The sequence below is a fragment of the Halichoerus grypus genome, chromosome 3 (assembly GCF_964656455.1).
Source record: "Halichoerus grypus chromosome 3, mHalGry1.hap1.1, whole genome shotgun sequence".
NCBI lineage: Eukaryota > Metazoa > Chordata > Mammalia > Carnivora > Phocidae > Halichoerus > Halichoerus grypus.
The window spans coordinates 144028668-144052077 of NC_135714.1; the positions used below are offsets into that span (position 1 = coordinate 144028668).

Below are 23410 nucleotides of genomic sequence, written 5' to 3' on the forward strand. Positions count from 1 at the left end.
AATATTTGTCCATAATTCCACCTTACAAAACCATGTATGAAAGCTGTAAACAGCCACTAATTCTTTATGGTTAATATGTTGTTTGAAGATGCTAATTACCTTATTCATGAAGGATAAGTACAGGGAGATTTCATATTCAGAAAGTTATTTTGGGGTTTTATTTCCTCTTCCTTAAAAAAGTCCATTGTTATTAAATTGGGCTTATCATCCCTTGTATATAAAATAGATAAAAGGAAAATGAGGTCATTTTGTTGGAATAAAACCAAACATGTAATCAGGGAAAAGATTAGAGAACATTTTACAGTAAAATTGTTGGTTACCTTGGAGTATTAAAAACATCACATTTTCAACATCTGTTAATAAAATATTAGAAATTATAAAAAGATCTTAGTATAATTTTATGTATAAACGTCTGTGTCTGTGTGCTGTATTTTGTAAAGTGAATTAGCAAATTGCCAAGTAAAATTTAGATATGGGCAGAAGCCATGCTAATTTGCATATCAAATTAAGGTATGATGAGAAAGGAACAGATGATGACTGTTTTTCTGTTTTGATTTTAAATGTTTGCAAATGTGCAATTCTATATTGCTCCTAATTTGTGCGTATTTTCAATAGATTTAAACTTAGAAATAAATCAGCTAATGAAGACATCTAATGAAGGGAAAAGAAAGTCTAATTTCTAAAAATGCCAATATGCTTATGCAGTATAAATATTCAACATGGATTATTTTGGCTAAAACACTTATATTTGAGGAAATATGGACTTGGAATCTCTTTCACCCTGATCTTAGAATTTATTTCATTTTATTCAGTTTTGTGGCTCCAGCTCAGGGCATTCATTCACCCATTTAACAAGCAAATACTTGTTGAGCTCCTATCGTATGCCAAACATTATACTGTATAGCAGAAAATCTTATGAAAAAGACAGATGTAAAGCAAAGGCTTATTGTTTCTTGGGCATTCAATATATTATTATCAATGGATGGAGAAATGCATGAGCTGAGGGTGTGAAGCAAACACCTTTTCCTGTGACTTCCCATATGAAACACTACACTTGGTTTTTGCCTGTAGTGATAATGGCATCTACCGTCAGCTACAGACTTACATGTTCCTTTTATAGGTCTCACTCTTGTCACAGAGCACTTGAAGCTCCTACAAATCGTATTCTTTCAATAATGCATTAGCTAATTTTTTAATTTAGTCCTATCATCATGTATTTATCCTCTAAATTTTTATCAACCACCTACTCTGTTCTGGAAATTTTCCTGGGCCTTGGAATCCATTATGGATTCCAGTGACATAAGAAGGCTGGATCTGAGGACCCAGTGGGGGTTCCACAAGACCAGCCAGGAGGGCCCTTGGCTTCCCACATGATAGAAATCAAACACAAGCCACGAGGAAGTGAAAGCAGAGTTTATTGAATAGTAAGTGACAGAGCATAACAGTTGGACTGTCTGGGAGACTCAGAAAAGGAAAAGTGAGTCTCGTTATCACTTGGGGTAGAGTTTATATTGGAAAGTAGTCTAGGGTACATGCTCCTTCAGGAATCCAGGGGAGGGTCCAATCAAAGGTGAGTGTCAGTTGAACAATAGGTGTTACTCCATAAATCATTGAGGGTAAGGGGGTATTGATGCCAGTGTCCACTAAAGTTTGTTTAAAGCTAATATTCTTGGAACATGTTTGGGATCCAGTTCTGTTTTGATGTTTTCAAGTGTTTGGGGGCCTAGGACAAAACTCAGAATGATTAACTTTCTTGCTGCCCTCTTGGAGTGGGAACATGGCTTCCTTGGTTTATTCAGATGCAAGGTGAAATGGGGTCTAGCAGAGAAACAGCAGAAATGGAGTCTTTCTAAAATGGAGACGCTTCAGTTTCCTTATCTCAACAGAATTTAGTAAAAAGCACAGATTTGGGGTAAATAATTTGTGGCATACTGAGTATTAAAGAAAAATTTAGGGAATTACAAAAGCTCAAGTAGCCTTGAGGAAAAAACAAAATGGGCCCTGAAAAAAAGTTGGGAGTTAGCTAGAAGAGAACTGGTAGGTGCTGGCTGGTGATCAGTGTATAAAGTTTTCCAAAGAACACCAAATATAAAATACTGGAAGCCGGGAAAGAGAGGACCTAAAAGAAAGTTTATGTGTAGAATTGACAAAAAAAAGGGGAAATGATATAAGAGAAGGTCAGAAAGGCAGGCTATTATCCGGTCACATGAAGCCCCTACTCTGCCCCCTTCGGATTTGCAAGTTCCATGAAGAAAAGAACGATGCCTTTTCCTTTGCCACTGTATTCCCATCACCTAGCATAATCCCTGGAAGATGGCCAGAGCTCCATACATATCTGTCAAGTGAGAAATAAAGAAATTTTCAATGTTTTCTGAACTAAGCAACAAAGCAACACTTTTTAGATTGACATAATTGATTGATATATGTATATTTGTAGGCATAAGCATATCTACCTACAAAGACTGGTGTCGACATCTAGTTTCTGCTTTGGTACAGTAATCTACTTCTTTCACTTGTGAATTTGCTTTTTATGTTCTTGTAATAACTCTTTAAATGAAATTAAGAGATTTGTCTTATTTTTTCTCATATAAATATATTAAAAATCTGATATACATGTTTCTAGAAACTATTTAAAATATCCCTAGATACATTTTCTTGATTATATTTCTAAATTAGTAAACCCTTTGCTCTCAATCACATACATTTTAAGATGAAAAATTATTCACCTTAAAAATTACTTAAGGTGAAAACAGTCTCCCTCCACATTTTAAAGCTGTTAGTTGCCATGATGCTCCCCATCACAAAACCAACATACGTCCTACCTCTTAAGTGCTAAATCTATTTTGTGTGTAAATGTTTCATGCAAATTTTTAAGATAATATGCAGCTTTGTGCTTATTTTCACAATTGTTCTTATTTAAGATTATAGAAACACTTATACCATTATATAACTGATAACAGTTGCCAGAGTTTAAATGATTAGAAAAAAAATAATAAGTTCTAAACCCATGATTTTTTGTTGGACTCCAGAGTGTGATGACCTCCACCATGTTGTTTGTAAAATTCTAAAGGTCAGTATGTGTACACATTTTGTGGTCAGCAGAGAAAGTTCATGTATTTTTTATTACATTCCTTAATGGTTCTGTCACCTTTCACAAAAAAAAATTAAGAACCATTGTTGTAAAAAAAAAAAAAAAGACATGTTCCCGCCCCCCAGGTTTTATAAATAGACAAGGCTTTGTTTTAGAAAAGTGCCCCCCCCATGTGTTCTTGAAGCTAATTTCTCACTAAAACCAAGGAATGGAAGATGAGGTTGAACCAGTGAAGCAAATTCCACGTTTAAAGGGGCCATCTATTGTATTGCTTTGGTAATGTAAAGAAGCATTCATCCCTTTGGTTTTAATTAATACTAGTTTCCAACTTGGTCAGAGAACAATAGTCTTTAACCAGATGATTTTAGACAAATGACTTGCCTCAGCTTATCCATATTCCCAATGGGGCCATAACCACAAGAATGTCATTAGTAATTACCTGTCAGGTCCACTTAGGGCAGTCTTAAATAATTAACACATTATCATTTTTGCAGAGCTGTCTTTCACTGTCTGGATAACCACATTTTCGTACTCTCAGTCTGTTGCTTTTCTTTCTCTTGATTCTCTAGACTGCTTGTTTTTTTTCTTTATATCTATCTTTTCTTTCTTTTCTTTTTCTTTCTTTTCTTTTTTATTTTTTTCATAATGCTAGGCACTTTGCTACCACTACCCTTTTTAGAAAAGGCTTTCAGAAACTTCTAGAAAATGACAAGCTTGTCTATTATCCACCGAGCTGTTCTCTGCTGTCCACATGTACAGTGAGTTTGAACATTGAGTATAGGAAGAGAACAAAGAGCACTTTTGCTTCTTCCACACTCTGCAGCCTTGACCCCTGTAGAGACAAAGTGGAGGAAATTAAGCAGGTTATCTATAATATAGCATAAATACATGCTAATATTATTTCCAAATCATCTTATAGTAGTAGGCTTTCAGCTGTTTGAAGTATTTTTATAAATAAAAATTACCTGTTAGCACTCGGGATCTGAAAACCTGCTGTCTCTGTTGCCTGGTTTCAGGGGCTTTATTATAAACTAAAGTGTTTACTTGTAAAAGATTCTGCAAAGCAATGAGGGTTGCAGCAGGTCTCCATTTGTCAAGGTATTGCAACTATTACTTATAAAGCTAAATAGTCAATAGCACTCTTTGACTTCCTTACTTCAATTAAAACACATAGATGTGAAAGGAGGGAAAAATGCATCATATACACTCAAGTCAGCAGTTCTGTGATGGTTAATATCAGTGATTATTCAACCTGATCTAATCAAAGGATATTTGGCAGAGTTTCTTTTTTCTTAAAATGTGAAGTTGATTTTTTTAAGGGTTAAAAAAATTAAAACACACCAAAAATAGTATGTTGTAAGAATTTACAGTGTGATATTATATATAATAATATATCCCCAGATTTAATAACTTTTAAAATTTTATCTTTCATTTTTTTGAAAAATAGAATCATCCTAAACAATTAGCTCTGCTTTTTTTCTAAAAATAAACTACCTTTATACTACTATATACCATATACTACCATATGCCCCACACCAAGTTTCCCCTATTAACGTTTTACATTAGTGTGGTACATTTATTACAAATAATAAACCAGTGTTGATATGTTATTATTAAGTAAAGTCTTTATTTTTATTCAGATTTCCTTAATTTGTACCTAATATCCTTTCCTTTTTTTAGGAGTTGATCCACAGTACCACATTACATTTAGTAGTCAAGTGTCCTTAGGCTCTTGTAGGCCATGACAGTTCCTCAGACTTCCTTGATTTTGATGACCTTGACAATTTTGTAAAATGTCCCTCTATTGATATTTGTCTGATTATTTTTTTCATGATTAGAATGGGATGATGGGTTTTGGGGAGAAAGATCATAAAGTACCTTTCTTGTCACATGATCTCAAGGGTACCAACAATCTAATAGATAAGTCTAATAGACTTACCATTAATGATGTTAGTCTTGACCACATGGTAAAGGGTATTTTTCAGGTTTCTCCACTGTAAAGTTACTCCCCACCCTTTGTTCAGACTATACTCTTTAGAAGAAAGTCATTGTATGCAGTTTACATTGGGAGTTATGCTCTCCCTCCATGAGAGCAGACTATATAAATTATTTCAAAATCTTCTGCAAATGAGATTTGTCTCTTCTCTTCCATTTTTATTTTTAGTTATTCAAACATTTTATATCAGTATGCATTCATGGATATTTATTTTATATTTTGGGTTATAATCCAAAACCACTTTATGTATTTGGTTGTTCACATTATTCAAGCTTTGGCTTTTCAGTGGGAGCTATTCAGTTGGCTCTTTATGTTCCTTTGATATGACTTCATTATTATGGCTTTTTTTTTTCTAGCACCTTCCATCTTTCTGGCATTGCAAGATGTCCTAGGATTATTTTATATTTATCTGTGCCAGTCCTAAAATCAGCCATTTCTCCAAGTAGTCCTAATTCTGTTTTTTTCATTCACCAATTTATTTTTAAGACAAAGCCCATATTGAATCATGCAGATTCAATGTATTTTTATTATTGTGTAGTATTCTATTTTATACATATATAATATTCTATGTGTTCCTTTGTTTTATAATATTTAGGTTATTGAGAAACAATAGTGCAATGACTGTTCTTGAAAATAAGATTTTGGGGGGGTGCCTGGGTGGCTCAGTCAGTTAAACATCTGCCTTCAACTCAGGTCATGATCCCAGGGTCCTGTGATTGAGCCTCCATCTGGCTCCCTGCTCAGCACTCTGCTTCTCACTCTCCCTCTGTCCCCAACACCTCTCTCGTGCTTTCTCTCTCTCTGTCAAATAAATAAATAAAATCTTTAAAAAAATAAGATTTTGAGTAGATGTGCAAGTTTCTTCAAGTTATAAATTTAGGAGAGAAATTACTGGGTTTGAAGGTCTAGCCATTTTTAATTTTACTAGAAAGTGTGTCATTGCATCACAGAAATGTTATGCCAATGTTTCTTCTTTTAGCAGAGCGCTAAGACTTCACCCTTATGGCATTTGTAGACTTTTTTTGTAATCTGATGTGTGAAGAGTAGTCTGTCATTGTTATTTTCTTTTGTATTTCTCTAATTGCTGGTTGTTAAACATCTTTGCATACATATTTCAAAAATTCCTGCTTTTCTTCTGTAATGAAGGTCAAAATTTATCTAAATTTTTACTAACAGTTACAAAATTTTACTTCTGAAATACAAATATTTAAAATATCTAGAAATTCTTATTCTGTGTGGGATAAGGTTGGAATCAAATTTTATTCTTTTCAATTTGGAAATCCAGTTGTCTCAATACTATTTATTTTATAATTGATGTTTTTCCTATTTATTTTTATGCTGATTCTGCATGTACCAAGGTTTCATATACATGTTTGTCTGTTTGGAAGCTCTTTGCCATACTACATTAATATAGTTGTCTATTCCAATATAATAATATTAATACTGTTTTACAGTAAATCTCAATAACTGGAAGATTTTTTTTTAAAGGTTTTATTTATTTGACAGAGAGAAAGACAGCCAGAGAGGGAACATAAGCAGGGGGGGGTGGGAGAGGGAGAAGCAGGCTTCCCGCAAAGCAGGGAGCCTGATGCGGGGCTCGATCCCAGGACCCTGGGATCATGACCTGAGCCGAAGGCAGACGCTTAATGACTGAGCCACCCAGGCGCCCCTGGAAGATTTTTTTTTTCCCTCAAATTATCTTGTCTGGTCTTAGATTTTTTTCTGTATTTTTTTAGAATTAATTTTGTCAAGTACCTTTAAATTATATACTTGGATTTTGATTGGAACTGCAACCTAATTATGAAATTTGAATGGGAATATTGTTTTTACAATATTGCATTAGTTATTTATTGCTGTATAACAAATTACCTTTAACTTAGTAGCTTAAAATGACATCCATTTATTTGCTAACAGTTCTGTAGGTCAGAAATCAGCATGGCATATCTGGGTTCCCTCCTCAGGAGATACCAAGACTAAAATCAAGATGTCCAGGATGATTTTTTGTCTGGAGGCTTGGAGGAAATCTGCTTCCTAGTTCATTCTTGTTATTGGAAGAAGTAAATTCCTTGAGGTTGTAACATGGAGGCCCCATTTTCTTGCTGGCTGTGAGCTGGAGCCATTCTTGGACCTTAGAACCTACCTCTGTTCCTTGCCACATAGCACCCCCTAACCTTAAGACCATAATGGCATATCAAATACGTCTCACGCTTCAGAGTTTCTGACTCTTAGCTTTGATCCCTAGACCCAGATTTAAAGGGGACATGTGATTAGCCTATTTGGACAATATCCCTAACTTAAAGTCACCTGGTTTGGGACCTTAACTGCATCTGAAAAATCACTTCACATCCCTAGATTGTATCTAGTCTAAATGAGATTAGCTTAGTTCAAATATATATGTCCATATAGCTTAGTTCAAATATATATGTCCATATTGTAGTCCCCAGGATGGTTCAAGTCAATTGTGCCAAGACTCCAGAAGTCCAGTCATCTGATAACTGATGTTAAGATGAAGACTCAACTGTGGAAACAAGTGTATGTGTGCATATACATGTACACATGCACGCACACACACGCACACACACAACTGAAGCCTTAGAGAGAGAACTCTGCTTACTCTTGAGATATGTAGCTATCACCCAAACAGGTGAGGTCAGGTGACTAGTCTGTTCTCATCACTTACAAAGCACAAGGGCAATAGAACTAGGAGATAGTTATCTCAAAAAGCATTTGCGCTTTGTAAATGCAAATTTGCCTTCCATTGGCAACTGGCTGCTCCACTGGGCTAATAATATACATACTCTGCGTAAAGTCATGCTTTGCATGTAATCTTTTGCTTTCTCCCATATTTTTGGGAGCCAAGAGTAGAGAATTAGGGGATATAGTAAAAGTCTGGAGTAATTGAAATATGTGAAGAGTTCTACCTTTCCTTTTTTTCCTCTGATCTCATTTTCTCAGGCATTTGGGAATATTGGATTTTATCATGTGTTAAAGGGTAGATAACATCAACTTGAAGGCATTGCTTTCTCCTGGCTATCTATCGTGGCTCCAGCCTGAGCCTACACTTATTACTTTACCTTGTCTCTTGTGATACTCATTTCCAAATTCAAACATTTGGGTGGGTGACTCAGAGTGACTCATAAGCACTATGCTGGTTGTTATCACTCTGGTGTGGTACAAAATAAATCAAATCTAATTATCAAAAATCATGTGAGTGAAGAACGTGCCTCCAATTTCTGGATACTTGCCAGGCTGATCACCCAAGGAGTGAGCCAGTAGCTATGATACTTCAAGAAATAGATGTTTGCTACAAACCGTAAGAGCCACGGAAAGACACTTGTGCATATTTTAACTGTCTTACATTTGGATTATTCCAGGAAGATTGTCACACAAGTTACCCTGGATTTGTTGGTCTATCCTCATAGAGGCTGGCTTTTTCTACTATTTTATGATGTTGTATTTTCCTTAGATACCAAGCGAGGTAGGGGAGAGGTATAGCTATTCCAGTATCTTTTAAAGACTCAACTCTGCTTATAGATCTTACCAGCTTTCTTGAATACTCCATTAGGTAGTATCACCCTTTCTTGTGAATCAAACTAATGCCAAATATAGTCTTCAGATTTCTAAACTAAGCATTCCATGTTGGACAGATCCCCCACTATACTGGATGACAAGAATTTACTAGATTTTGAAGTTTGGGAGAATTCTGAAATATCAATCACTCAGCCATTCCAAATTATTTAGGGCCCCTCTTCCAGCCTCTCATACTTATCCTCTGGCCCTCATATGAAAAAACAAACTTCCTATAAAATAGTGATCATAGTACAGTATAGTATCAGATATGGTCTTATTTCATATTATTGGGAAAGCTTCAAGTATTAATCATAGTATTCCTTTTCCTGTGTGTCAATCATTGCATTCTCCTGTGTCTTCTGCGGGGTGCCAGCAAGTAGTCTTGTAGCTCTAAAGGGTTGAGATGATAGGGGATGACGGAGTGAGCTATGATGCAGAGTCCACCAGTTCAAAGAAGGGTGATAGACTGACAGGTAGTGGTTAATTTATCTAAAAAGACTCACTTGCAAACTGGCATCTGTGAAAAGGGCTTGGCTCTTACAGAGGAGAATAATTTGGAAATACAAACTTTCCCTATAGAAATCAGGAAAAGTTAAGTGCTGAAGTTAATCAATCCTGATAGAATGCTGTTGTGGCAGATCAGGACTGGAAGCTATTTTTTCATGTGCCTACAACTGCAAGACTTAGGCTGTAGCCCCCAGACACCCCAGGAGATGGGTTGATACTATCCCAACCATGACTGCTGAAGTGGGAGAACAAGGATGGAAGCCAAGCTCCTCCATATCCTACAGCTGTGAGTATAAAGCTTCCAGCCAGTACAAAGCTTGGTCAGCGCAAAGAATAGGCTTATTACCCATAATCATGCAGTTTATAAAACCCACAGCCCAAGGGCTAATGTTTCTCTCCTAAATTCTGAAATCCAAATGTGATAGATCCTAATAGATTTTATTTTATTTTTTTTAAGATTTTATTTATTTGACAGAGAGAGAGAGAACACAAGTAGGCAGAGCGGCAGGCAGAGGGAGAGGGAGAAGCAGGCTCCCCACTGAGCAAGGAGCCTGATGCGGGGCTTGATCCCAGGATCCTAGGATCATGACCTGAGCTAAAGGCAGACGCTTAACCGACTGAGCCACCCAGGCACCCCAAGATCCTAATAGATTTTAAATGCATTGCATTGTAGTCATAAAACAGGGTCTTATAACCTGTTTCCTTAAGAGTCTTTTAAAGCAAAGTGCAGGGGGAAAAACATACACACACCTGTTTCTGCTTCTGTCTGAAGGGTTCTTTATGCTCTTAGGTCATTCATTCTTATATCACTTTAGTGATGTGCTGATACTTCATTTAGGGTTTTTCATCTATTTTGACACAACAGTGTTACTTTCTGATTTTCTTTTACTGTCTTTATCAATTGTGAATTTTAATGTTCTAAAAAGTTATTAAAATGATTTGGATAGCTATCTCAATTTTCCCAACATATAGAAAATCTGTAGAAAGAACTCATGGTATTGGTATTTTTGCTCAAACTCTCTGAAAATGCCATCTAGGGCTCATGACATTATTTTAAATTACTATTATAAATTATATGTTCATTATTAATATATTCACATCTTGATAGTTTATTTCTAATATATCATCTATCCCTCTATGTTTTAAAAATTAACATATATGAAAATGTTATAATTTTTTATTTGAGCATAGTTGTCACACAATGTTACATTAATTTCAGGTATAGTGATTCAACAAGATTATACATTATGCTATCCTCACTACAAGTGTAACTAACATTTTGTCACCTACCATGTGATTACAAAATCATTGATTATATTCCCTGTGCTATGCCTTTTATTCCCATGACTCATTCATTCTATAACTGGAAGCCTATATTTCCCACTCCCTTTTAACCATTTTGCCCATTCCCTCACCTCCAGCAACAATCAGTTTGTTCTCTGTATTATAGGTCTGATTCTGCTTTTTGTTTGTTTATTCATTTTTCTTCTTCTTCTTCTTTTTTTTTTTTAGATTCCACATGTAAGTGAAATCATATGGTATTTGTTTTTCACTTATTTCAATTAGCATAATACTACTAGGTCCATTCATGTTGTCACAACTGGCAAGATGTCATTCTTTTTTATGGCTGAGTAATAGTCCATTGTATACATATGTGTGTGTGTATTTCCACATCTTCTTTATTGATTCTTAGGTTGCTTCCATATCTTGACCATTAGAAATAATGCTGCAATAAGCTTAGGGGTGCATATATCTTTTCAAATTAGTGTTTTTATTTTTATTTTTTGAGTAAATACCCAGTAGTGGAATTGATGGATTATATGGTATTTCTATTTTTAATTTTTCAAGAAACCTCCATACTATTTACCACAGTGTCTGTACCAATTTCCTACCAACAGTGTATGAAAGTTCATTTTTCTCAATGTCCTCACATATACTTGTTGTTTCTTGTCTTTTTGAGTCTAGCCATTCTGACAGGTATAAGGTGATATCTCATTGTGTTTTGATTTGTATTTCCCTGATGATTAATGATGTTGAGTGTGTTTTCATTTCTGTTGACCATCTGCATATCTTCTTTGAAAAAATGTCTATTCAGGTGTGCCCGTTTTTAATTGGATTATTTTGGGGGAGTGTTAAGTTGTGTAAGTTCTTTATATATTTTAGATTTTAACCCCTCACTGAATATGTCATTTGCAAATATCTTTGCTTATTCAGTAGGTTGCCTTTTGGTTTGTTGATGCTTTCCTTTTCTGTGCAAAAGCATTTTATTTTGGTCTAGTCAGTCCCAGTTGTTTATTTATTTTTTGTTTCCCTTGCATTAGGGTACTTATCTAGAAAAATGTTACAATTACTGTGTTCTCTTCTAGGAGATTTATGGTTTCAGGTCTCATATTTAGCTCTTTAGTACATTTCAAGTTTATTTTTATGCGTGGTATAAAAAGCAGTTCAGTTTCATTCTTTTGTGTGTAGCTGTCAGTTTTCCCAGCATCATTTATTAAAGAGATTGTCTTTGTCTTTTCTCCATTGCATATTCTTGCCTCCTTTGTCAAAGGTTAATTAACCATATAAGTATAGGTTTATTTCTGGGCTCTCTCTTCTGTTCCATCAACCTATGGGTCTATTTGTGTGCTAGTACCACACTGTTTTGATTACTACAGCTCTGTAGTATATCTTGAAATCTGGAATTATGATACATCCAACTTTGTTCTTTCTCACGATTGCTGTGGCCATCCAGCATCTTCTGCGGTTCTGTACAAATTTTAGTATCATTTGTTTTAGTTTTATGAAAAATGTTGATATTTTGATAGGGATTATACTGAAACTGTAGATTGCTTTGGGTATTATGGACATTTTAACAATATGAATTCTTCTAATCCATGAGTATGGAATATCTTTTAGTTTTTATATCATTAATTTCTTTCATCAATATTTTATAGTTTTCAGAGTAAAGGCCTTTCTACTTCTTCAGTTTATTCCTATGTATTTTATTCTTTTTGGTGCAATTGTAAATGGAATTATTTTCTTAATTTCCCTTTCTGCTACTTTATTCTTAGTGTATAGAAACACAACTGATTTCTGGATATTATTTTTTAAAGACTTTATTTATTTATTTGAGATAGAGAGAGTGAGATAGAGAGCAGGAACAGGGAAGGAGAGGGAGAAGCAGCCTCCCCACTGAGCAAGGAGCTGGATGTGGGCCTTGATCCCAGGATCCCGGGATCATGACCTGAGCCGAAGGCAGATGCTTAACCTACTGAGCCACCCAGGCACCTGTGGATATTAAATTTTGTATCCTGCAACTGTACAAAACTCATGCATTAGTTCTAATGATTTTTTTGGTGGAGTCTTTTGAGTTTTCTATATATAGTATCATGTTGTATGCATATAGTGAAATTTTTACTTCTTCCTTTCCAATTTGGTTGCCTTTTATTTCTTTTTCTTATCTAATTGCTGTGGCTAGGAGCTCCAGTACTATGTTGAATAAAAGTGGCAAGAGTGGACATCCTTGTCTTATTCCTGATATTAGAGGAAAAGCTTTCAGTTTTTTATCATTGAGTATGTTGCTAACTGTGGGTTTTTCATATATGGCCTTTATTATGTTGGGGTACATTCTCTCTAAACCCACTTTTTTGAGGAATTTTATCATGAATGGATGTCGAATTTTGTCAAATGTTTTTTCTGTATCTATTGAGATGATCATATGATTTTTATCCTTCATTCTGTTAATATGGTATATCATGTTGTTTGATTCACAAATATTGAACTATCCTTGCATCCCTGGAATAATTCCCACTTGACCTTGGTGAATGATCCTTTTAGTGTGTTGTTGAATGTAGTTTGCTAATATTTTGTTGAGGATTTTTTACATCTATTTTCATCAGGGATATTGGCCTGTAGTTTTACTTTTTGTGGTGTCTTATCTGGTTTTAATAATAGGGTAATGCTGGCCTCACAGAATGTATTTGGAAGTTTTCCACTCTTCTATTTTTTGGAATGGTTTCAGAAAAATATGTTTTAATTATTCTTTAAATGTTTGATAGAATTCACCTATGAATCCATCTGGGTCTGGACCTTCATTTTTTGGTAGTTTTTGATTACTGATTTATTATTATTATTATTATTATTATTATTATTAATTTACTAACTATTGGTTTGTTTAGATTTTCTAGTTCTTATTCAGTTCTGGAAGGTTATATGTTTCTAGGAGTTTATCTATTTCTCCTAGGTTGTCCAATTTGTTGATATATAATTTTTCATAGTATTATCTTCTAATCTTTTGTATTTCTATGTTATGATCCTTACAATTTTCTATTAAATGTAAATCTTGTCACTTTTCAAACTTCAAAAATTGTTTACTTAGGACTTTTTTTTTTAAACAGTTTATCTAGATCACATCTATTTCATTTGTATTTTAAAAGAGCTAACTTTTAATTTTATTCATCAGTCCTTTTTCATTGTTTATTTTCTATTTTATTAATGTTTACTTGGATCTCAAGTTTTGCTTTCTTCTATTTTCTTTGAAATTACTAGTTCTTTTTTTAAAATTTCCTATCTTCCTGTTTTAAATGTTTATTTTCAATATGATTGGATTTCTCTGATATTTCCAAGGTTATGAATTTTCCTGTAATTATTGTTTGGAATTTTATCCTATATATTTTTAGTAGATATTTTTGGTTTTCTAAATATTTCATCATTTCTATTGTATTTGTTTCTTTAATGCAAGTTAGTCAGAAGTGATTAATTTTTAAATTTTGGTACCTTTTGGATTTGATTTTTTAATTTTATTGCACTATAGTCATAGAACAGGTTCTTGTGATATTTACTATTTGGAATTTAAATCTTTGTGGGGTTTTTTTGGTTCAATTCAAAAATAATGTTTAGTATTACAAAAAACAATTGCTTATTCTACTTGGGGGAGTTCAGATTTTATATACATACATACTAAAATTTGTTAATTATCTCATGTATATGTTTGAAATGCTAGCTAATTTTTATCTTTTCTTATTTATCAGCTGGAGAGTGAGAAGTGTTAAAACTCTCAGTTATGGAGAATTGGCCAAATTCTTTTTAAAATCTTAGGATTTTTGTTATATATTTGGGATCATTTTTTAAAATGTGGGGATTTTTTTTTTTTTAATTCATACTCTTTTTCCACAAAACTTTGATTGACTGAAGATTTTCAGTGGACTGAAGTTGGGCATCTATATTTTTATAAGTTCCTAAGTTGAAGGAACACAAGATCTAATTATTATAGATTGGGCTTTTTGTTTCTTCTTTAGATTGTCTTATCCATATACATGATATTAAATATGATAAATCCACAGATACATATTTCCAATTCAATTTTTTTTGCATTCTAGATACCCTACTACCTTGACATTTCTCTTTAGATGTTTCATAAACATCTCAGACTTAATATGTCCAAAATTGAACTATTCATATTTACTCCTCCACCCAAATCTTCTACATTTCAATAAAGCACATTTACAGATAGTCAGTTGCTGAAGAGAAAATTTTGAGGTTCCTCCTTGATATACCAATCTCCTTTAGCCATCTTCACCATTTAAGAGCAAGTATCATTGTTTGTTTTTCTAGAGTATGGTTTATATCTGCCCACATCTCTTCATTCATATTTCCTTCACACTAGCAAAAATCAAAATAATTTTTCCCTTGGACTATTGTGATAACTTCATACTGGTCTCTTAAATTCTGGAAAAAATATTTTATAATACAAATTTTTATATATTTAATATTTTATGTATAATCTTCCTATGAATTCCATTACAAATCCCGTATTATGACCCAGGTCTTGCATTCTTCTCCTTTGTAATATTCAATATACCAGTCTCCTTTTATTTCTCCTTATGTATACTCCTGAAACTGAGGGTTGGTTCCTCTGCCTAGAATTTCCTTTTTCTCATAATACCTTTCACCCTTTGCAAGTTTTAGCTCCCAGTTCTCTTTTATCTACATCCCATTGATTTAATTCTAATTTTTTTATGCAAAATTTTATCCCTTAACACTACATCAGTTCTGCTTATTTAATGATACTGTAGCACTCTGAACTTCTCTTTTATAGAAGTCCTTGAGCTTGTAATTATTTATTCAATAGCAATGTTCCACACTGAACTGTGTGATCCAGGAGGGCAAGAATTCTGTTTACCTAATTTAATACTCTATTGCCCAAGTCCAGCAGAGTGTCTGGCATGCAATAGGTGATTAAAAAAAATATATATGAGATGAATAAGCAATAAACAGAATATTCAAATGTTGGATGCACTATCTGATGCTGATAAAAGAAATACAGAATTTTGAGGATGGTGGAAAGATCCATTAACAAAGTAAGCAAAACTGTTAGGCTTCTTGTTTTAAGTAACATAAAACATATTTATCTACTTTATGGGTATGTGTATACATTATATATTTCAAATAGATAAAAATGTTAATCTGGCATATTATATATAAATGTTCATACATACAGTTAATTGTGTGTATGTCTGGGCACAAAGGCAGAGACAGAAATAGAGAAATAGATATAGAGGAAGAAAGGGAGAGAAACTGACAAGAGACAGAGAGAGATGTCTCTCTATATAGATTTTTAAAAACTACCAGGAGATACAATTACTATATATATATTTGATTTTTTTTTCTGTGAAATGAAATTTAACAAGTATAATTGTTAGACCAAAAGATAGCAAGATTCTGAGACTTATTGACAAATCACGTTTCTAAAAATTTTAACATTATGTACTTTCCATTAGTAATATATAATTGGACCCCAAATGAACACTGCATATTTTAATTCACCTTTAAAGATTGTTTGTAAATGAGTAGATAAAAAGATACTACTCCATTCTTACTAAAATTTATTTCTTTGATGAATTGAAGGTTGAACATGTTTTGATATTCAGTAGAGATTCCTACTTCTTTTAATGCTTTTTTTAAAAGAATTTTTTTAACTGTTGGATGTTCATTATTTAGCAGTATTTAAGAATTCTTTATATAATGTTGGTTATATATTTTGGTTATCATACATGTTTTAAGTTCCCTTCTAGTTTTCTGTTAAACTTTGTTTTTATTGTGTAGGTTTTTTACTTTATATATATATAATTTATTATTTCTTCATGATTTTATACTCCCCTCTTAAGGGTAGAGTGTGCATCCCTACTTCAGGATTAAATATTCATCTTTATTTCTTGTAATTATTTTAATGTCCCTGTTTATGCATTTATTCAAATTTTATATCTTTACGACACTGAAAAGCAATGACAATTCTATTAAAACTAGGAATTTGTGGGGTGCCTGGGTGGCTCAGTCGTTAAGCGTCTGCCTTCGGCTCAGGTCATGATCCCAGGGTCCTGGGGTCGAACCCTGCATCGGACTCCCTGCTCCGCAGGAGGCCTGCTTCTCCCTCTCCCACTCCCCCTGCTTGTGTTACCTCTCTCGCTCTCTCTCTCTCTCTGTCAAAAAAAAAAAAAAAAACACCTTAGGAATTTGAATGTTGGTATGGGTCAGCCAGTAAGAAGACACTGTTTTCATTCAAAATATAGTAAGACAATGATAGTGTGAGGTAAATCTGAGCTCTTGAACTTTATCAAGGAAAAACAATGCAGTATCTATGATAGTTAGCTTAACAATTCAACTTAAAATTGATCATTTTAAGCAGAGGAATTCTATAGATGTGAAAGTGGATTTATTACACCTATATCTTTGAACAACTAGCTACATTATTTTTTAGCTTATCTCTTTCATTACTAAAATACATTCCTCAGCTTATCATTCTCTGTTAGATGGTAAGCAGGTGAACAAGAAATAGAGAAACATATTCAATTATTTGTTGGTAAGTGCAGAGAGACGATGCACAGCTATTTTGAAATACAATAAAAGTCACTTTAAAATTCAAGGGCTAAAATGGATAGTTTAGAAATCCTTCAGATGCCTTTGGACTGAGCTTTATTTTAACTTTTTTTTTTCCTGGAGAACATAGAGTTTAAATATACAATTGATAATTTCTTTTTTTTTTTTTTTTTTTTTTTTTTTATTTGAGAGAGAGAGTGAGAGAGAGAGAGAGCACAAGAGGGGGGAGTGGGAGAGGGAGAAGCAGACTCCCTGCCGAGCAGGGAGCCCGATGCGGGACTCGATCCCGGGACTCCAGGATCATGACCTGAGCCGAAGGCAGTCGCTTAACCAACTGAGCCACCCAGGCGCCCACAATTGATAATTTCTAAAAATTTATATAAAAAATAAAATTGTCATTTTATATATTGACTGAAATTTCTAACAAAATTTCATACTCACCATTCCTCTTTCTTATGACCCCTTTATTTTCCAAGTCTTTGCAATGCTATGAATTATTGTGACTGCCTTATTCAAAATAATAAATTCAGTTTATCTGGTAAAAGCAGATGCTAAGCTAGATTCAGTAATTATCACATAAAATGGGGCTATACATATGTATGACCTTATCAGGTAATACCAGGTACTGAATATTTATCCCTCAAGCCACAATGGTTTCATATTATAAATTTATGACTCTTGATATCCACTACACAGGATGCTTCTAGCATTCTCAAATGGGTACATCCTACATCTCTCTTTCTTCTGCGGTTATGATGGATATTTAAATATATGTGTATGTACATATATATTATGTACACATTTATGTTACTTTTAGAATGTACACTACAATTAATCAGAGGATTGTGATAATGCATGAAAAAAATAGCTCTCTAAAACTGCATGAAATTGAAGATATTCCTGCCAGAGAATCATTTGTATCAGGAGGTTAACAAACATGCAAATTAAAAATGCTGTATGGAAGCACATAGCACCTCTACATAAAACAAGAATGCTTGGTGGTGACCTTGAGGCATTGCATTTTAAATATTTCGTGCATTTTTTTCAAGGAGATCAATTTAGGTTAAACTTGAAGAATATTATATAAAATTTGCTAGGGTCTCTTTATATTTACAAGTGGCAAAGTAGTTTTGCTTCTTTAAAAGTAAGTTTTTAAAAAGTACAAATACAGGCACTTCTGCCTTATAATATCTACATTTGGAACATAGTCCATAAAGAATGACTATTCTTAGGGTACACAGAGGGATTTAGAAACATTTGGGATAAGACATTTTTACTGTGTCAAACCATTCTTTGTATTGGCTGGGTGAATTCCAGTGTAGCTGTAGCCCAAGGGAAAATGACTATTGCTCATTTTTTTTTCTTCTATCCTCAAAATTCTGAGTCTTATCCCCATTCCCTGCTTTCAGATGATGACCTCATTTCCTATTTCACTGAGAAAACTGAAGCAAGCAGACAGGCCTCTGCAGGCTGTCACTAACTATCCAAATATCTCCTTGCTGTGTACCCTTACACTCTGCTTTCTATCCAGTTGCCATAGAATTTAGATGACATTCCCTTCTGCCCACACAAGCAATTCTGTCTCCTATCTCTTATACCAAGTTTCTCTTTCTAACAATTCCCGTCAATATCTGTTACTTCTTCCATCTTGACCCAGTTTCAAGTACCAGCATCACCCCTTTTTATCCTTCCATTCACAGGCAATTTATTTCTCTTACTATTTCCTAGTTATCTCATTGCCTTCTCTCCTGAAGCCACTCTGGTCAGATTTTTGCCCCCACTCTGTCATGGAGTTTGACTCCATGTTTTTCCATTGATGACAGCTTTTAAGCCTCACCCCTTTCTGCCCACATCTGGGCCAAGTCGATAAGAAAGCTCACCTGCTCCCTTCTTTGGTGCCCCTGAGTGTTTCAAACCTGACCCTACCTCCTAAGCTATAATAAAAACAAACAAAAACAGACACCTACCCATTCAGCTTTCTCTGATCTTACAAGCCATTTCATATCAGTGTGCAAGACCTGCCCTATTCTCTCCAGAGCCTTATTAAGGGAGTAATGTATTTTTTCATACCCTCTTGATATGTATAGAGTGTCACCAGGACACCACAAACCCCTTTATTCCACTGTCTCCTCTCACTACTCTTTGTCATCTCCGCTGTGGGTTTCCCCTCATTGCCTCCACCTTTACATGGTGGATGGCTCAAGGCTCAGTCCTTGGATTACTTATGTTTTTATCTACATTCACTTTTTCATCATCTCATTCAGATTTAACAAGAAGCATCTTTGCTGATGACTTTCAAATTTTTAACTCTGTTCCATATCTCTCCCCTAAAATTCAGACTCATGGATTCAACTGTATGTTCCATATCTTCTATGGATCTTACCAAATCTCATGAATTCAAATGCCATCTATTAGTTGATACTTCTTAAATTTATGTGTTCAACCTGGACATAAACTCCCTACCTGACATCCCCACAACAAATAATACTTTTAAAGATAACATGTCCAAAACTTAACTCTTGATTGTTTCCTCACACTTGCTCTTCTTACAGTCTTTTCCATATTATAGATTATAATTCCAACTTTCTAGCTATTCAGACCAAAACATTTGAAAGTGTTCTTAATTCCTTTCTTTTTCTCATGCCCCATTTCCAACCTAACAGTAAATCTTATCAGTTCTGCCTTCAAATAACTGATGCAGATCCAGAACCTGAAGTGTTTTTAACTTAGAATGGCCATTTAAGATCCAAATGCAAATTTTAGAAAATAAAATTCGGTAGAAATGTAAATATTTGGTTTTATTAGAAAAGAAACCATAATATATTATAAAATTTGGATAACAAACATTATAAAATAAAATCATGTGTTTATTAAGTAATAGCCTGACCTATCTTTATAGCATTTTCTTCTTACATATTTGACTGCATGTTAATTGATAATCTTCTCATGTGGTGACTTTAATATCTTTTAAAAAGAAGACAAAGACAATTTACTCTTTCACATAACAGTTGATTGAAAGTTTAAAATCATTTACAGTTTGGAAATAAAATTTGTGAAATTTCAGCCTCACAATCTAGTTTTAACAATGCTATATAAACATTAGGTATATCGGATCACTTTTGGAGTAATCTTTGAATTTTATAATACTCATTATAAGTTTTCCTTCGCATGTGACACTTAAGATTTCAGGGCATCTCAGTTCAATGTATTAATACTTTTAACTACTTCTTAAATAGATGGCATTCATTACCCAGTTTTTCAGTGATGTCCTTACTTCAGTGATGTCCTTACTTTAGATGTCATTATGAATTTTGTTACTTTCATTGATGTATTTCATGAGAAAGCATAAACATGACTTGAAACAGAATTGTACTTACTATTTGCTGACCTACAAACACAGAAATCATGGCAAATTCTAATTTGTGTTCTTCCTACCAAAAGACATTTATAACAACAATAAAAAAGCTGTGCTTATCACTGTATGCACAGCTTTATCAAATGCTTCTCTGGTAGGAGGCAACTTCTGGGTTTTTATTTGTTTTTGTTGTTTTCTTTTTTGAGAGAGGGAGTGGGGGAGGGTCAGAGGGAGAGGGAGAAAGGAAATCTCAAGAAGGTTCCATGCCCAGTGTGGAGCCCGATATGGGGCTCAATCTCACACCCTGAAATCATGACCTGAGTTGAAATCAGGAGTTGGATGCTTAACCGACTCAGCCACTCTGAGAACCCATGCAACTTCTGTTTTGATTAGACATCAATGAGAACAAAATTCTATGCTTAAACATTTGCATATCTCATATTGAAAGATTTTTTTTCATAAGGTAGCATCAGGCTCAAACCTTGTTTCTCCCATTTTTCCTTCTGCCCCTGCCCCTCATCCCCTGCCCACCTGCCCACCACTCCCCTTTCCCCCACATACACACTATGTCTTCTCTCTAAGAGCCATAAGACATATACATTTCATGATACAAACCTTCTTTGGAAGGAACCCATATAGAAGAGAGTCCCTAAAGCTTTATTAACTTCATAGTGAATTTGCATCTATGTATCACATAAATCCAGACTCTCATTTTGTCACCCCCTGCTGCCAACCTAGTACAAGCTATTAACATCTTTCTAAGGCTTATTCTCTGGTCTTCATGTTTCCACCCTTGCAACTTTACAGTCTATCACAGTGCAGCAAAGAAAATGATCCCATTGAAACTAAAGTTGGAAACCACTTTGGAAGAGAGTTTGGTGATTTCTTACAAAACTAAATCTACTCTTGCCATATGATGCAACAATCACATTCCTTGATATTTACCCAAAGGAACTGAAAACATGTTCACAATAAAACCTGCACATGAATGTTTATGTCAGCTTTATTCATAATTGCCAAACTTGGAAATAACTAAGGTGTTCTTTGCAGTCAGTGGAAGGATATATCAACTGATATATCCAGACAGTGGAATATAATTCAGCACTAAAAAGAAATGAGCTATCAAGCCATAAAAAAGCGTGAAGGAAATTTAAGTTCGTATTACTAAGTGAAATAAGCCAATTTGAAAAAACTACATATTGTATGATCTCAACTATGTGACATTCTGGAAAAGACAAGATTATGGAGACAGTAAAAAAGATGAGTTGTTGCCAGAGGTTGGGAGGTAGAGGGGAAGGGAGGGATGAATCAGTGAAGCACAGAGGATTTTTACAGTAGTGAAATGCTATACCATAATGATGTATACATGGCATTATACATTTGTCCAAACCCATAGGATGTACAACGCTAAAAGTGAGTCATAATGTAAACTATGTATTTTAGGTGATTATGATGTGTCACTATAGGTTTATCAGTTGCAACAAAGGTACCACTCTGGTGAGGGATGTTGATAATGTGAGAAGTTAACCCTGTACCTTCTGTTCAATCTTGCCATAAACGTAAACTACTCTTAAAGAACAAACAAAGAAACAAAAAACCCAAAACAAATAAGTCTTAATAAAAAGAAAAAATGAAGAAAGGAAAACTAAGGTTAGATCATGTTACACCTATGCTCAGTATCTTATTACAGCTTACCATCTTACTTAGCATAACAAAGTCTGGAACAGCTAACTGCCAGTTCCTCTATGTCCTTATCACTATTCCTATCATCTTATTTACTCAGTTCTGACTACCTAAGCCTCCTTAGTGTTCTTTGTACATGGCCAGGCATACTCTCGTCTCTGTGCCTCAACACTTGATACTCTGCTTGATGTCTCACTCACTTTTTCTATTTCTTTAATGTCACCTTCTCATGGAGGAATTCCTATCTGCTTTTGCAAACTAATCACTCTCACTTATTCTTCCCTTTCCCTATTTTATCTTTCTCCATAATGCTTATCACTATTCAACATGCATATATTTTATTTAGTTTATTGTTTTATGTAGTTAATTTACAAATTAACTTATTGTTAACTTAATCACTTATTATTTTTCTGTTTTTTTACAAGAATTTAAGCTCCATGAAGACTGTGATTTTTGGTTAATTTTGTTTTATTTACTGCTTTATTCCATTGCTTACCACACTATACATAGTTTTCAAATGAATGAAATAAATTCAATTAATTAAAGTTTAAAAAGTGATAGAAGGTGAACTGAGCAGAGTATTGAAAGGTTTGGAACACATTAAAGAAACCTAAAAAAAAATTCTATGAGACTATATTTATTTGAACATATTTTTCACTTGTGAAATTTAATTTGTGATTTGAGTTTTTAATTCTGGGTTTCTTTACTTTCCTTATAAGTCAGTAATTTATTTTTGAAAAATATTTAAGATAGTTCTAGGAGGTTTATAAATTAAGTAACAGTCTGACCTATCTTTATGGCATTTTCTCCTTATATAAAAAAAAGACTGTACCTATGAATTCTATATATCTCAATTTAAAAAGCAAAATTGCATCTGACCTTCATTCAGCACAATTCATTTTTCACTTACCAGTATCTAAACACATAAGAAAATTTTTTTCAATTCAAAATGGTATATTTTAGGGCGCCTGGGTGGCTCAGTTGGTTAAGCGACTGCCTTCGGCTCAAGTCATGATCCTGGAGTCCCAGGATCGAGTCCCACATCGGGCTCCCTGCTCAGCAGGGAGTCTGCTTCTCCCTCTGACCCTCCTCCCTCTCATGCTCTCTGTCTCTCATTCTCTCTCTCACAAATAAATAAAATCTTAAAAAAAAAATTTTTAAAAAAAAGGTATATTTTAGAGAAAATTTTCAATTGAAAGTGTTAACAATTCCAAATTCATTAGTAATAAATGCAATTTTGAGAAAAAGTCAACTTAATAAGTAAATTATTCAGGATAAATTCTAGAATTTTAGAAATAGGTTAAAATATGGGAATCTGTAGCAGTATAGTATTTCAGCATATACTATTTTT

At 34.0% G+C, this 23410-nt stretch overlaps 1 long non-coding RNA gene across 2 annotated transcripts in view; it reads right to left on the reverse strand.

The window, feature by feature from the left end:
- Positions 1 to 1434: 1434 nt before the first annotated feature.
- LOC144381281 (uncharacterized) overlaps positions 1435 to 23410 on the reverse strand; it is a 476574-nt gene continuing 454598 nt past the window's right edge. Inside the window, exons 5-6 of one of the 2 annotated variants that reach the window (XR_013446184.1) lie at positions 3531 to 3923; positions 1435 to 2335 (exon numbers count right to left, since the gene is read on the reverse strand). This is a non-coding gene — a long non-coding RNA (uncharacterized LOC144381281). The remainder of the gene's footprint in view (positions 2336 to 3530; positions 3924 to 23410) is intronic. The other variant, XR_013446185.1, reaches the window with a different exon arrangement.